Source organism: Prosopis cineraria, unplaced genomic scaffold, assembly GCF_029017545.1.
Source record: "Prosopis cineraria cultivar Desert tree isolate PC_DT_omini unplaced genomic scaffold, ASM2901754v1 PC11, whole genome shotgun sequence".
Lineage (NCBI taxonomy): Eukaryota > Viridiplantae > Streptophyta > Magnoliopsida > Fabales > Fabaceae > Prosopis > Prosopis cineraria.
In genome coordinates, this window is record NW_026555342.1 from 46,176,046 (window position 1) to 46,194,741 (window position 18,696).

Here is an 18,696-nt window from a genome sequence, read left to right on the forward strand (position 1 = left end):
CATAAATACTCAGGGTTTAAAATACAAATCAAACATTTTTAACAACGAAATAGTGCAAGTGTGATGGCATGCAACCTAGAATTGACATTTATATACTATTACACAAAATAAATCTAAGTCAAAGGCATGTAGTAGAAATATGCTAATTCCTAGCCTCTTGAGCCTTCTCTTTCTCTGCATAAGAGCTAGAGCCTGAAAAGTGTTAAATAAAAGGAGTGAGTCTAGCCACTCAGTAACTAAGGTAAAACCTACCTTATGCAGTTATATATCAATTATAAGACAAGCACATGCATATGGAGCCAACCACTTAAAACATACTCACACGTATCATAATTTATCATTTATCATTTATCATTTAATAACATCCTTGTCTCACAAATACTAGGTATATTGTCACCATATTCTTAGATATGTGACATATTCCCTTATTTACACGACTTCCCACAACTCAACACGTGTGACACATCATATATTTACTTAGGCAATGATCAAATAACCTTATATCCTCCTCATTTCCTCAGACTAAAACTGTGGGCTATAATACTAAATAGGGCTTCGTCCATGTGGCTAGGCTACCCAAGCTCACCAATCGTGAGGTGTGACCTGACCAAAGATCACAGGACTCATTCTCAAACCACTGCTTTTCCCATTCTCAAATCCCTAGGGTGTCTCATACCCTAGGTTATTCTCCTCATTGGTAGAGATAGTTAGGTTCTAGTCCCTCGACAAACCATGGGACAAAGCTATACCCTCATGCATCAGAAGGTAGCCTAAATAACATATGAATTTTTCTCTACTCCCAATCTCTAGGCAAACTCTTACCACTAATCATATTATAATTAATACTCATTCATTTTCACATTTTTATTTTCATTTACTCATTATCACCACACGTTGGGCTCACGATCGTGCGTTATAATATTAGGTCTTTTGTACTATCAGATAAATATTAGGTTATAACATAATTGACTGTGGTAAAGATGTTATAGTTGAGGTATATTTATTAAGATAACTTAAGTTTAATAATGAATATGAGAGGGATTGATTGCATTTGCTATTATCCTTATGTTGTAAGACAACATTTGCTGTAGTGGATACTATACTTGGTTGCAGTGAGTAACCCAAGGTATGGTAGCCACGGTGAGTATTAGCTTGGCCACGGTGGGGGTGTCAAAGTATTGTTGGCTCTGGCAAGAGTGCACTTAGCTGTGGCGAACCAGCATAAATCTCCTATTCCTAATTCTATCCTTTTTATCTTTTCCCTCTAAATGATTTCCACTTTTCCATGTTTCTACACATTAAAGGTATTATGATGTTTTGATAAGAAAGATATTTACTTCCATAAAATAAATCTTGGGATCCTATGAATATAGCTGTGTTGTTGAAATAGATACATAATGAAGCATGGTTGTTTAGTTAGTTAGGATAATTGTGGAGGTCTTTACACATTCTATTTGTGCTATTTTTATCATATTAGTCTACTTCTAAATCATATTGTGAAGGTAACCAGTGCCTTAATAAAAGCCAAGACTAAATTGTATGGTGTAGGGCAAGTTACTAAAAATTGAATCAGACATTGAACCGACCAAGGTCAAGGGTTAAGGGTTCAACCGAGGTCAAATTGAGAGTTAAACTAATTATAATAAAATAATATATTTTTATTATATCATAAATAATATATATTTTGTTAAAAAATAATACAGATATATAAAATTTATAATATATATATATATATACACACATATATTTCTTCCCATCTATTTGTATCTAACTTGGATGCCTGACAAATGTCACCATCCCTTCACTCTGATCAATGTGTAGCAGAATCACATCACCTTTTTGACTTTTCCTTCATGCATTAGGTCATGCAGGTGTTCATCTCTTTCCTTCTTCTTTCTTTATCTCTTTTTTCCTTCTTTTTTCTTTGCTTCTCTCTTCTTCTTTTTGCATCTTTGCTTAAGCCTTAAAGAGAACATGCATAGCAACAACATCGAGCACTTTAACAATATTGAGGGACTAGTAAAGAAGATGAGACCCATAATAGATGTTAAGGAACACTGAGGGATGAAGAGAGCTCAACTGAGATTCAAGAGCAAGTAGAGAACTAGAGATGAGAAGTGAAGCCATGAAGGAGAAAGAAAGGATGGAGTAGGCCTTTTATTTTTTCTTTTTTCTTTTAAATTTATGGGGGTTAGAAATTTTGAAAATCTAACCCGCCTAACCTATTACCCCGCAGGGTTAGGCATGTTGATCCAGGTTAATATCAGGTTAGTTGTGTCTACTTTAAATAAGAAAACTGGACTAGACACACAGACGGGTCGCCGGTCCAATCAACTAGTCTGGATTTGTAAATAATAGTGTGGAGTGATGATTACGATAACATAAATAAACCTAGCATAGAACCCTTATTTCTCCTCCAAGACAAGAAAGGAGGTGGATGATTAAAAATAAAACTATCCTGAGCTAAATCATATGCTAATTTGGCCAAAATATTAGTACCCTTATTGTAATATCTATAAATAAAAAAAGAAAGAGACTTGCCACAGTGCTCTTACTTCTCCATTTTTAACCATTGACCTCTATGAGCATTTATTTCTATACATGAGAAGTAAGGGCAGATATTTTTGGTTTTTTTAAATGCACAAGATATACACCAATTATACATAAATTATAAACAAAATGTGCACTTAAGCCATAATATATTGGCTTTAGAGTTTAGATAGAAGGTGTATTTATTGTTAATTAAAGTAAATGAATGCATCCTCATTGAGCTTAATTGAATTATAAAAGAAATTAGATTATTATCCTCATAGTATTGCTAAGATGTTGAATATTAGATAAGGTTTGGTCATGTGTTGGGATAAAGACTAGGGAAAATATTAATCAAGGATTGTTGGAGAAAATTTATATCAGTTAAGGATTACTTGTTGTCAAAACTTAAATGAATATTTGTCGATTTAAATTAGTTTTTTGTCAATAAGTATCCATTCATATTTTAATAACAACTTATTCTAAAATAATAACAGTTCATTTGAGCTTTTTTTATTCAAATTTTGACAACAATTGATCCTCGATTGACATAAATTTTCTCCAGCGATCCTTCATCGCTATTTTCCCTAAAGATTATAACAACTTATATAGAAATTCCACAACAGCCCTATTTCTCCTCCAAGACAAGAAGGAGTTGGATGATTAAAAATAAAAATATCATGAGCTAAATTATATGTTGATTTGGCCATAAGATTAGCAACCCATTATATTATAATATCTATAAACAAAAAAGAAAGAGGCCTGTCACAGTACCCTATTTCTTCATCTTTGACTATTAACCTGTATGAGCATTGTGACAAGTAATGACAAAGACATTTACTATCTTTTTTTTTAATGCACAAGATATGCAACAATTATGCAATAACTATACAATAATAGAGACAAACAACCTGTGATGAAAAACATATATGTACCTTTAACGTGTCAATAACGATAATGAACATGGAAGTTTTATTAGGTAGAATTACAAACTAGGTTTCATCAATCATAAATTTTAGACCCCATATGTTGTTTAATCTCATGACAAACATGATGTATAGGTTTATATGGTCTCCAAACATAAGTAGTATTTTTTTTAGTTTTAATGCCCTTAAACTCTTCACAAGAGGGATAATAGTTTATTTTGAAGTTGCCATCACTCCTCTTATCGCTTAAAAGATTGCTGAGGGCATTCCTTGGCTCAGCCCCTAGACCTTCCCACATTAGTCATAAAACTTCAAAACTTATTCTATTTGCTTTAGAAATATACTTTGCCACAACTAACCTTCTAGTTCACTATATATCAGGTCATGTTTATTCAGGTAAAGAGAAAAAGAGTAAGGAAAACAAATGTTATATCGAAAAGGGATTGAGTTTTCTAAGGAAATGAGAAGAGATAGGAGCATAAGATACTCGATCCAACTAATATTGTTATGGTCGCAGATTTTTCTTATTGCCATAGTTAAAGAGGTTAGGAGGATTGTTTTTTTTTTTCATGTTGAGGAAGTGTAAAGAATTCAAGAGCTAGGGTTTTGAGCTTAGAGATTAGTTTGAATGAGATGTTGTGGTTAATGAGCTTAAAGATGTTGAAGTCTTGGCAAGCTTTGATAATTGACTCGGGTGGTGAAGTCAGTCACGTCAATTTCAACAATATTATTTAGTGTTTTTCTTGGCTTAAAGGGGTTAGAAAAAAAAACTTATTAAGCTAAAAAGCCACAAAAATATCCATGTTATAGAATATTAGACAACTCTCCCATATTTCACAGGCTTAGACAGCTCTCCTAGCTTTCACAAGATTAAACAATTCTCCTATGTTTTAGGTGATTTTCCATTTTTGTATGTTATTGCTTAGGGTATGATTTTCTTTTGGGTGTGTGAAATGTTTTGGGACCTTTATATTTCTCTATTTTTAACTATTCCTCTATATCACTTATACAAATTGTATGTGCATTTTAAAATGCATATAAGTAAAAATAATGGTTTGATGTCCTCTTTTTTCATTAAGAGAATAATTCTCAATACCACTTGTTGAATTCTAATACCATTTGTTGAGTTCTGACATAATTTTACAAATTTAAAAAGAACTTTCTTCTATTGTTCATAGAAATGATTTTGTTACAAAAATGTATTGAAATACATCTAAAGAAAATGAGTTAGATAAACTTTGATATCACTAATTGAGTTATATTTTGTCTACCTTTTTAAGTTTTGATACCAGTTGCTAAGTTCTTATACTATTTTTCAAAATTTAAAAAAAATCTTTTTATTTCACTTTTTATCAAAGCTCTCTAAATTGTTTTTAAATGACAAAATGATTTTGTTACAAACAGTACAAGAAAAATTGATATTAGTGATAGCTAAATTCATTACTTAACAGCAAAATACATCATTAATTTCTAATTTAGTGATGGACATTTCTATGACCAAATAAAACATGCAAGAAAATTGATTGACATAATATGAATAAATAAAATCTGCCACAGCACATGCTATTACTCCATCTTTGACTACTATACATAACAAGGAACCACATTCAAATTGCCCCTAAACTTCTCTCCCTTCCTATATATATATATATATAAAGGTTACGTATTAGCATTCTCCCCATAATTTCCATCCATTCCTATATATATACTGTAATAAGTCATTATGATAGTATGGCAAGCCTATTAACATCTCACACGAGGCTATATATAATAATAGAGACAAACAACCATTGATGAAAAGCAAATACATACCTCTAGCATATCCCCAACAATAATGAACAAGGAAGTATTGTTAAATGGAATTGCAAAATAGCTCTCATCAATCATAATTTCTATATCGGCTATGTTGTTTGATCTCATAATAGACATCATGTGAGGGCCTATATGTTCTCCAAACCCTAGCAATCCTTTTTTTAGTCTTAATTCCCTTAAATTGTAAACTGGATAATAGTTTATGCTGAAGAAGCCATTACTACTCTTGTCACTTAAAAGCTTGCTAAGGGAATTCCTTGGCTCGACCCCTAGCCCTTCCCCTATTAGTTCACGACTTAATCTATTTGCTTTAAAAATAAAATTTGCCACAACTACCTTGCAAATTCACCATATATTGGGTCATGTTTATTCATGTATAGAGAAAAGGAGTGAGGGAAAAAATGCAACATTTGAAATTTTTGATTATGTAGTTTTGAACTAATTAAGGGTAAATTAATGAATTAATCAAGTTAAGTGTATTATTGGGTTACTAATGGACCTTTTGGGTGGTTTAGATAGCTTAGAAATTGGCTAGGACGGTGATTACGCCAACTGAGCCTAAGTGGAGGCCCAATCGCATGTAGGTAAAAATGAGACATCTATCATAGTAGAGTAGCTCAGAACTGAATGGGAAACCAAAGAACAAGCGACAAAAGGGCAGTAATAAGATTAAATGGAGCACAATAAAACTCTTTTAACCTCTTCTTAACTCTTGTAACCACCCCTTTATTTGGCTACTTTAGTTAAGACTCACATTACTATAAATAGGACCTTTATTTCCTTTGTAAAGCATCTCAAATTGAAAGCAATAAACAAGAGTTTGTTTCCCATTTAGTTTCTAAGTCATTTGGTATTAGAGCAGGTCCAGAGAGCGAAAGAGTGAGGTAGAGTTGAGGAACTACATTGAAGAGGAGAGAAGCTTAAAGGAGGAGTCCCTGACTTGCTCGAACCTTGCGTTCCATGCATTTTTTTCTAGAAACTGACATCGTCATAGTGTTTAGGAGGTTTAAAAATGTGGAATAGGAGGTTGCTCATCATTAAAAATGGTGTCACGCGCCTACTGGAGGTTGAAGATGCTAACATAATCAGCCACGTCATCCACCACGTCACCTCTTCTGACCAATCAACGACATGTCAGACTGCCCATATTCTACCACGTGTCATATTCGCCACATTACCCTGCCAGTCAGCCCATTTTTCTAAAATTGCAATTTAGCCCTAGACTGTCAGTATTCCCATTTTGTCCCCTTAAACTTTCTAAAATTTCATTTTGACCCTAAATCTTTTTGAAATTACATTTTAACCCCTTAACTTTACATAAATTTCATTTTGACCCTTTATATTTTTCTAAAATTACTCTTTGACCTTGTTAACCTCTAGAAGTTCATGTTATTTTATCACATTTTCCTTAGATTCTAATCCGTTTTAGTTCAATTGTATATGTTTTATTGCCCAAATTAGGAAAATGTGCATTTTGTTTTGGGCTTGTGTTCTCGGCTTTAATTTGATATTTTTAGCCTAATTTCATGTTATTTTGATTAGAAGCATTTCTGGAGCTTTATGGATATTTTTGGAAGGCGTTTGGATGAAGAAATCAAGAGCTAATTGAATGATTTTTGTTAGCTGTAAAAACAGTGCAAAACTGTCAAAGTCGTCCCAAAGTCGTGACTTTCGTTCGTGACTTTCACCGCTGTCAGAAAAACGCTGCGTTTCATTTATCAGAAATTAGTTGGCTAGGATACATATAAGTTGAGAGCCCAGAACGCATTCTTCAGACTTTTTGACACTTTTGGAGCTTGGTTGTGCTAGGGTTTGGGCATTGGAAGAGTTGGGATTAAGAGATTGAAGCTTTGAAGACATTTGGAGCTCATTTTCTTGGTTTTTCTATTCCTCTTCCCTTTCCTCTCTTGTAATCTGAAATGGGTCCACTTATTTTGTATATTTATAGCTTGTGGATGATTATGAGTAGCTAAACCCTTTATTTTAGAATTATTTGGAACCCTTGTATGGATTACCACCATATTTCTCCTCTCTTTTTGTGATTAATAATATATATGTGTTTATTTTACTCTTTTCTTAATGCTTCTACATGATTGGCCACCATTTAGATGTTGGGTTCACTTAATTGATGCTTGAGAGGGCTAGATTGAGTGTAGAACTTGGGTAAAATTGTGTAAGAACTTGATATTTGCATGTTGAATGGATGGTTTTGCTAGTGAGATAGAGATATACTTGCTAGCCTTGCATAGCCACATTAGGGTTGGTGTTTAAAATTGAGTTTTATTAATTGTAATAAGAGATTGGGCAATTAATTTAACTAAACACTTGTTCATGACTTGAGAGAGCTTGTCCAAGTATTTTTAGAACCCTAGGTTAGCACTTATTTTCATTAAAAGCATTTATGAGAGGAGGTAATTTTGTTGTTATGAAATGCAAGGGGGACAATTAATCCTAGGTCTCAATTTGTGTTGGAAGTTTATGAATCACTCACTTTCTTAATTTTCTCGTGTTAGTTTCATTTGCAAAACCATTTCACCTAACTTTGTGTAGCTCAACTTGATCAAATTTACTTAGTCTTTTGCTTGATCATTGTTTTTGAACAAATTCTCGAGGGAACGATACTTTACTTTCATTATATTACTTGCTACGATCCGTACACTTGCGGTGAGTAACAACCCTATACTTTCCAACATTTTCATTTTTACCCCTATACTTTTAGAAATTCCTATTTACCCTTGTACTTTTCAAAATTCTCATTCTACCTATATATCCTTTCAACATTCTCATTTTATTCCTAAATCTTTCCAATACTCCTACCCACCCTTAAATTCACTAAAATTCTCATTTACCCTGATTACCCTAAAATGCCTCCAAGACACAGGAATGTGCACGAGGTTGAGATGGAAGAAATGAGACATAGGATATGAAAGTTGAAACTACTATGGAAATGCAACGAACTTTGTTACATCATAACAGAGAAAACCTAGAAGAAGATAAGGAAAAAAGCAGTTCGTCATCCACTAACAACTACCACCGTCCTCGACAACAACAATTTCATCCTAATGACATTAAGGTAGACATTCTTGAATTTAAGGGAAAACTCTAGCCAGACGAGTTCGTAGACTGGCTTCAAATTGTTGAATGAGTATTTGAATATAAGGAGATTTCAGATGTACAGAAAGTCAAGATTGTCGCCCTCAAACTCAAAAAACATGCTTCTATTTATTGGAAACCTTATATAGAAGCGAGAACGTGAGGGAAAATTCAAGATTGAGACCTAAAAGAAAGAGACGCCAGCTCACTAGGAAATTTCTACTAGATCATTACCATCAGGATAACTTTGTCTAGCTGTAAAATCTTCGATAAGGTCTTTATCTGTAGAAGAATATACCAGAGTATTTGATCAACTTATGATGAAGTGTGACATTTAAGAGAAGGAGGAGCAAACAATAGCCTGGTATCTTGCAGGCTTAAACATAAAAATCAGTTGTCCAATCCAACTTCAGTAATATTAGACCTTAGATGATTAATCTGTCTAGCCATGCGTGTTGAGGAGCAGACGCCCAAAAGATCCTCTTTCTAGCTTTCTTCTTCTAGGGTTATTCAGAAGCTCGTAAGGTAGAATTTCAACAAACCAACCCCTCAAGCAAGCCACAATCTATCGCTATGCACAAACCATCACTAAATGTTGACAAGGAATTTGGCTCTAAAGCAATCAAATGCTTTAAATGCCAAGGATTTGGCATATTACTGCAGATTGTCCTACCGAAAGGGTTGTTACCATTAGGGGGGTAAGTGTATAAAGAACCTGAAGAAGATGAGAAGGAGACTGAGTTTTATAGAACTGATCCAGTATATGATAAGGAGGTCACACCTGCTAATTAGGGAGAAGCATTAGTACTTAGACGAAGTTTGCATACAACTATAGTTAAGGAAGAACCTTGGCTACGATATAATATTTTTCATACTCGTTGCACGGCCCAAGAAAAAGTTTGTAATGTCATAATTGACAATGGAAGCTATGAAAACGTACTATCTGATTATATAGTGGAGAAATTAAAGTTGCTATTATAAGATCATCCACATCCTTATAAGCTTCACTAGCTCAACAAGTAGAATGAGGTAAAAGTTTCTAAATAATGCCTTGTGATCTTTTCTATTGGGAATAGATATTGTGATAAATTTTTATGTGATGTTATTCCCATGGATGCATGCCACCTTCTCTTGAAGAGGCCATGGTAATGTGATTGACATGTTATGCACAACGGGCATGCAAACACCTATTCTTTTACAAAAGATTATGTCAAATTCACACTAGCACCTCTACTACTCAGCGAGATTAGCCAATCTTCAAGGAAATCTAGTGTCTCTAAGCCATTGGTATCTTTGATGACTAAGAAGAAATTCAAGGTGACAAAGTCCGAAGCCTAAATGATGAGCTTTATTTTAGTGCTTGAGGTAAATGATGAGTCTGTTAATCCACCAGGAGTCATTCCATTATTGTCTGAATTTCTAGATATGATATCTAATGAGATACCACTAGGGTTGCCTCCCATGCGAGACATATAGCATGCTATAGACTTTATTTTAGGAGCAATCATTCCTAACAAGGGTTGGTTGGAAAAAGTGTTAGCCCTTATACTGTACCTGTTCTCCTAGTACCTAAGAAGGATGAGAGTTAGAGAATGTGCATTGACTATCGAGTTGTCAACAATATCACTATTAAGTATTAGTTTTCGATACCTCGACTCAATGATATGTTAGAATAGTTGCATAATGCCACTACTTTTTCTAAAATTGACCTTCATAATGGATACCACCAAATCAAAATTCGGCCAAGAGATGAGTGGAAGACTACTTTCAAGACTAGAGATGGCTTGTATGAGTGGAATATAATGCCTTTTCAGTTAACAAATTCCCCTAACACATTTATGCACCTGATGAATGAGATATTGAGACCCTTCATTAGTAAATTTGTTATCATGTACTTTAACAATGTTCTTATTCACAGCAAGAGTCGAGAAGAACACTTAAAGCACTTACAGCAAGTCTTACAAGCCTTGCGAGAACAAAAGCTTTATGCAAATCTTAAGAAGTACACTTTCCTCACCAGTAAAGTTGTGTTCTTGGTTTATATCATTACTATAGATGGTGTTCAAGTTGATCTAAGCAAAGTTATAGCCATTGATAGCTGGCCAATTCTAAAATCTATTTAGGAAGTTCGAAGCTTTCACGGATTAGCTTATTTCTACAGGAGGTTTATCCATAATTTAGCTATATTACTGCACTACTTAAAGATTATACTAAAGGAGACAAATTTTAGTAGACAAATCAAGCTTAGAAAAGCTTTGAGGAGCTTAAGAATAAGTTAACAGAAGCTCCAATCCTAGCTCTTCCCAATTTTGACCAAGTTTTTAAAGTTAGTTATGATGCTTTTAACACCAGCATTGGTGCCATCTTAAGTTAGGAGGGTTATCCCATCGCCTTTTTCAATGAGAAGATTAATGATGCTAAGCTAGGTATTCTACTTATGATAAAAAATTGTATGTCGTTATTTAAGCTTTCTAATATTGAAGTCATTATCTCCTGAACAAAGAGTTCATACTCCTTTCTGATTATGAGGCCCTCAAGTATTTAAATTCTCACCAGAAGATTATCCATAGACATGCCTATTAGATTAAACTCTTACAGTCTTATCCGTTCCTTATCAAGCATAAGACTGGAACTTTGAACTTTATAACTAATGCCCTTAGCTATCGACATGTTTTGTTTATAACATTACAGGCCAAAGTTGTTGGGTTTGAACTTGTCAAAGAGCTGTACCAAGATGATTCTGATTTCTGAGGAGCGTGGGAAGCAACTACAAATCAATCTTTCTACCAGTTCTACAAACATGACAGGTTTCTATTTCAAGGTAAAAAACCCTATGCATTCTACAAGGTTCCTTAAGAGAGGCCATAATTTAGGAAGCACATGACGGTAGATGAATGGGAAACAAACTCTTATGTATTGCTTTCAATCTAAGATGCTTTACAAAGGAAATGGTAGTCCTATTTATAATGCTATGAGTCTTAAATTGAAGCAACAAAATAAAGGGGCAATTACAAGAGTTAAGGAGAGGTTACAAGAGTTTTATTGTGCTCCATTTAATCTTATGATTGGCCTTCTACTGTTTGTTCTTTTGTTTCCCATTTAGTTTATAAGCCACAAAGGCCTTATGCACCATGACAGACAACATTGAAATTAGTTAAATTTGACGAGAGACACAAGTGAAATAGAAAAGAAAGGAGGGAAAGCAAGAAACATGAAGGAGAGAAGAGAAACCTATGATAAGGCTTTAAATTTTAGGCTCTTAGGAGTTAGTTTGGAGCACCAATCTTTCGAGTAAGCTTTGTAATGTTCGCCTTGACATTACTAAAACAACACTCTAAACACACTGTTGTAATAACCAGAAATAATAAAATTCTCTAAATAAGGTTATCATAACACAACAATTTTAATAAAATTTAGTTTAAAGATTGGGATCTCAAGAAATCCTTTTTGAAAAGACATTTGAACTCAAATCATGCTTTAAAACAAGTTAAATAAGGTAGTAGAAGCATAGAAACCAATTTCAACACTTAAATATAACAAATGGGCATTTTGGAAATTTTCAAAAAATGCCCCGTCCACCATGACTGATGGCATAAAGGAACCACTATGTAGTGCACTGCAGCACATTCCTACTGTCATAATAGATTTGCTGTCATGACAGCTCCTTCAGCTAACTTTCGGAGTACATCATTTCACCATCCGATATTCGATTTAAATTATTCAAGCGTCTACACGTAGTTCTTAGAGTCATCTAGCTATGGGCATCAATCACATGCTTAAACACTCCATCGTTTAAAAGTCAAACACCTAAACCCAAACTAGTTCGTTTTCAATCTAAAACACACACAAGGGTATCTAAAACCCATTATCTAGTGCCAATAGCCTTGAAACTACTTAAACTAATTCAAATGAACCACATACCATCATATAAGCTAATTATATCAATTATATCACAACAATAAAGTCTATAGACATTTTGGCCATCAAAACCCTGATTTCATAGCAATACTAAAGGGGTAATAATATAATCTCAAACAATATACTTTGACCAACCACAGATGCAAAACTTTATAAAATCATCACTTACACTAGTATCCTGACCTCTCATATCATTCATCATAGATACATCATTTTAGGTTGAGATACACACATTACACAAATTTTCATGCAAGTGACCCCAAATATGCATGATATCTTAAGTTGGAAAAGAATTCATAACTCATTTATTACAATACCAAAATAATAAAAGGAAAGATATATATAAACCCAAATAATACCAAAATCGGTCAAAATCATTTTTTTAAGAAACCCAAAATTATGTTATTTATATTTTTTGGTAAACTTATTTTATTATAAATATTTTAGTTAATTTTTAAATTTTGATTTTTATTTTTTAAATGAAAATAATTATGTATATGATTGAAAGTTATTATGAAAAGTAATTTTTTTTTGTATTGATTGGCTAGGAAAGAATCCCTCTCTAACACTTTTAATATTTCAATAATTATCTTATTTTTAGAAAGGTATGAAAATGCATCGATATTTTCTTTTAATTATGATTTTTTAGAAAGGTATAAAGATGTTTCATTATTTTTATCACTATTTATTTTATTTTATAGAGAAATTGACAGTTTCTCTCTATTTTAATGTTAAGTCGAACTATAAAATTAATATCACTCGCTAATTGTTTTTCTAATTTAGTATTTTAGAGAGGAATAAATGATCTTTAACTCTCTAATTCATATTTTTGTATTAGTGAATCACAAAATATAGAATAATAAAGATCAGTTAGAAGGAACTAAAGAATATGACCGATATTGATAAAGTTGGCTAATCTGCATGAAGGTGGGGGAAAAAAAACCCCAACATCAACATTAAACATAAATAACAATAAGTGACTTCAAAATCGGGAGGAAAAAAAAAAAAGAAAAACGAAGTAGCTTGGTGTGGCAAACAAAGTGAAAGAAAGCAGAGGTGAGGAGACGAGTTCAATGTCATTGGTCCAGTTAAAAATCTTGGACGAATTAATGGGGTTGGATTTTATATTTTTCCTTGTTGAACTTGATATCACATCATTTTGAGTTTAAAAAAAAAAACAAAGAAAAACTAGCGGCCCATCAGATTCGTGATTTAGTAAGGTTTTGTTGGATATGAGTGATTTATAGATAAATGCTTCATTTATTTTGAAATAACACCCTTTTATTTAAATTTTACTCCTTTCAAACTTATATGACTATTTTTTATATATTTTATTTAAATCATGTTATCTTAATCGAGACTGGATTGACATTGGTTCACTACAGTTGAACTATTGACCACTAAATTATTATTTCAATTGGTTTAATGGCTAATATAAAATTTAGTGCCTTGATTGTTTTAGAAGAACATGGTAGTCAATATATGTACATATATTGTATCAGTGGCAGCATTAGAACCTAGAATCAAGGGGTGCAAAATAACTTGATTTAAAAATTAATATTTTTAAAAATCACAATTTAAATAATTAAAAAGAATAATTATGCTAAGACTAAAATTGTAATAATATAAGTAGATTAATAATCATTTTTCTTTTAGAAAATTATATTAAACATGTTAATATGATCTTTATATGAGTGTGATTAAAATATTATATATCTAATAAGTTTTTTATTCCAAATATTATATATTTAGTTCAGAGAGGGAAAAATATCAAAAGTAGGGGATATAAAGTTACAAAATTTACATATCTTACTTAGAATTTGATTCATTATCATTATTATTCTTATTCCAGGCTAAATTATCTTTTTTCCATCTTGAATTAGTTGTGTATTTTATTGGTCATTTCAAAACTTTAATTGTACTAATTAAAAATTTCTTTTTAACTATCTTCATAAATACAACATGAGGATAAATAAATTTGATCCTTGCATGTATCGCAATTTAGTTGGGATTTGTTTACCGTTTACTCTTGGAATCTTAGGTGAGATAATTTTTATTATGGACAAAGCCTACTCCTTATATTATATATATATATAAAGAACCTGTGCATAATGTTAGAATTAGTTTGGCTTTCATTTTTGCCCTTTATTTAATATCACTTTTGCCCTATATATATACTCCCTCCATCTCTATAAATAAAATATTTTTAATTAAATTATGTAAACTAATAAAAATTAGTTATCTAATTAAAAATATAAAAATTTTAAATTTTGCCTCTAATTATTATAAATAAAAAATAAATATTTTTTAAAAGTAAATTAATGAGAGTATTTATCTTTTTATCTTTTCAATTTAATAAAGGTATAATAATTCATTCATTAAAAATATGTTAACAATCTCTTATATTTAATAATAAAAAAAATTTACAAAATTTTTTATATATAGAGACGAATGGAGTATATATAAAAAATTTACGAATAAGCTTTGAGACTCAAAAAATACTTTTAAAAATACTTATAAATTCTTCGTCAACAAAATCATACATAAACAACGAGATTTGAACTTCAATTTTACAAATTGCTGCATTTAATTGAGACAAGTAATGAGACACGTGTACATACAAAACTTGAAGGAGCCAGGTTGAATTGAATGAGTGGGCCCAACATAGTGAATAGTGCAAGGCCTATTGCATGAATTCTTAAATGCGGTGCATGTGCAGCAAGGTAAAAGGCCCCACTAGCCATAAATAAATACGTGACTAAGCAAATGAATGAATGAGAGCCTTCAGGCATTTAGCCTCAAATCAGGAACCACTTATCATTTGTTTATCACCCTCGTCTGTCCTTGGAAGCATTATTACTAATCACTTTTCAGGTCACTGACTCTCTTGTGTTAAATTTGTGTGAAGCTTAAAATTGTGGAGGACCCACCTCTTGTCTTATTCATTCTCTTCTCAAGCTTTGGTTGCTTTCTTTAATTTTACGTGACAGGGACTTTATGGGCATTCATTTTGTGAAGTTTAAGCAACACACATGTGGACACTGATGAATTTGGCATGTTACCTATGATTCTTTTCACCAATTATTTTAAAAAAAAAAACTTCATATCACAATATATAATGTTTTTTTAAAAAATTTATTTGGTCTAAAATACTTCCTTCATTTTTGAATATAAGAGAAACTAACTTGTTCTATTTGTTTTTATTTACAAGAGAAATTACAAATTTCTAAAAGCATTAATCACATTTTTTTTCTCAAATTATCCTTCATAAAGTTATATTTATTTTTACTAAATAAATTTTTTTAATTAATTATAGGGATATTTTAATCCAATTTTTTAAATTTTAAATATATTATTATATTTAAAAAAAATTTTTAAACTGTGCGAATTTGTTATTCTCTTCTATATTTAAAAACGGAAGAAGTATAGGGTAATATTAGATAGTTTTCATAATTATTTTTTTCAATACATCCCTATTTCATTTATTATTTTTTTAAAAAAAGAATACATTGAAATTTTAATTATTATTATTAAAATATTTATATATAATATTTAATGAAAGTATAATTACAAATAGATAAAACGTAACAAATGATCCCTATAATTTTATTATATTTTGTTATTAATTTCTGCATTTACTTTCATTGCTTCAGGTCCCCATAGTCTTTCCTGCTTGCAATATTAATACTTTTATTTGTAACTATGCCCATGGAGATGATGATATAACAGTAACAATATTAAATTATCTGACATGCAATTAATATCATTCAGTTGCGCATCAAACAAAAGATAGGTTTTATTTCGATCAACTTAACCACTAAAGTTAAATCTTAATACAATCGAGACGACAATTGCATTTAATCATTTATACAGTCCTATTGAATGAACGACGGTAATTATTACTGTGTTTGTTTATAGAGAGACACGTTAATAATAGTCAAACGTCAAATCGAATCGTATGTACTAGAAGATTACGTGTAATTAAAACCCCATGTGAATGATTCTCATAATCAGCACAAACTCATATTTTTTAACACAATATCAATGTAGCGCCGATTGCATCATTGGACTCTACCCTTTTCCTCTTTTGTTTTTCACAAATAACTAATTTAATTGTTTACACCTAATGAGGTTTAATTTCAAACAAAATCTCTCTTTACGTCGGGACCACTCCCAAAAAAAAAAAAAACTCTCCAGTGAGTCTTAAATCTCTGTACAATGAACAGCCAAAAGTTTTTCAAAAAAAAATTGAAAATTTAGGATCATTATGGATTTTGTTTCGAATATTTTTATACCACTACACACATCTAGGGTTTGTTTGATAGTGTTCCAATTTTTTTTTAAATGCAGTTTTGTAGTGTAGTCTTTAGAATTGTTTATGTAGAACAAATTAAAGCAAAAGGAAAATATGTTTGATTATATTAATTTGAAAATAGTTAAAAAAAATTGAGTGATAGTGATAGTCACTAGTAGTTAATAATGATGGCTTATAATAGTCACAATTGAAGGCAATATCTAATAGTTGAATGTAGTGTGCTTTAGAAAAAAAATGAAAACAACTATAATATATTTTCAATTTTTTGGTTTTAAAAACAAGAAATAAAGATGATTTTAGAAATATTTAAATTCAAAAACTTACTAAAATGAGTTTTTTTATTTTAAAAATAGAAAAAAATTTGAAAACAAAAAATGTTGGATATTATAAAATATTAATGAATATTTCAAAAAAAATTATTATAAATTAATAATATTAATTATTTTTTAAATAAATTTATGTTGTAACCTATAATGTCTTTTTATTACCCAATTTTGAGATATTGGATATAAAAGACAGTATTTGCCACATGTTTTGAATGAACGTTTAAGATAGGCTCTCTCTCCTCCTCTATAACATTGCTTCAATGCTGGTAATGCTTAAGTCTATTTAGGAAATTTTTGTTGCTTTGTGTCTCTACTTTTTGCAGGAATAATCTATTTAATTATAAGGAGTTGCCTTGCAATCAATCCGATGTGAAGGAATAACTTTTAAAAATAATATTTTTGAACACGATTCAAATTATGATTTTACTCTCACAATTGCCAACAAAACAAACAGGCTCAATGCAATTTGATTTGCAAGGTTGAATACTTTCCTTTTTTTTATGGCAACTTTATCAACATCAATGTGTTAATCTATAATACTCGTATTTTTAAAATAATACTTTTTAATAGAGTTTATGTGAATTAATTAAGGTGGAAATAGTTAAAATAGTTAACAATCTGAAAATTTTAAAAAAATGGCAATATATTTGAAAAATTACTTTCCTAGAAGTGTAAGTGGGGTCAATTTTCTGTAGTTTGAGATAAATTAAATGGAAGTATTTGTATAAAAAAAATAGAGGTATTTCTCAAATAGGTCGTGCTTAGGATCAAGTAAAAAGATTTTAATTTATATTAAAGACTATTGGGAGTAATAATTTGTGTTATTTATAAATTATTACTAATATGATTTCTTAAATTTAATTTGTACAATGTAAATATAAAAAATTAATTAAATCAAATGGATATTATTCATTTATTATTTTACTTTGAAAAATACAGTAATTCATACCTCAATGATTTGGAATCCCTTTCATTAATACAATCAAAACTTTGATTTATTTTTTTGTTTAAAGTAAAATAATATTTTTTCTTGGCCAAAAAAATTTTCCATTTTTCATTTAATGATAATTTCATTAATTTTTTTAAAAAATTAAGGATTAATTATTAGGGAATTTTAGTCAAAATTTTCATATTTAACCGATAATTATTATAATTAATCAATTTTTTAAATTATTTATTTATATCATTTAAATATTCTCTTTATTTAAAAATGTAAGACATTTTTTGAGGAATTATATGTTAAAAAATGTAAGACTTTTTTAGTCTTTTTAGGTGTAATCATTATCTTTTTTTAAAAAGTGTCTCTATTGATAATGACTTTATATTTATTATAAGGTGTTTAATAGAATTAAATATAAAAAGATATAGTTAGTTAAAAATAGATAACTACTTTATTGGAGGGTGAGATTCGATTAAAAATACTTATATTTTTAAATGGAGGGAGTATGTTTCGTAACTTGCATTTATGTTTTTTTGGGGCTTAGATTTTCTAAACCCTTCTTTCTTATTATATTTTTTTTTTATCATTTTGTGTCTAAGATTTTAGAAGTTGAACCATGATTATTTGTCTATATTATTTCGCCTCATAATAACTTGGCTTGTATTTTGTTGAATAACAATCCGAAGAGGCAGACAATAGTCAACCGCGCATGACATCTCTGATCTATGAACAAAGATATGTCAGAGAGCTGACTCAGGTGGATGCACTATGCTGTTACATGTCTAATTTCAATGTCCTCGAACTTCAAAGCCACTTACTTTCACAATAAATAAATAA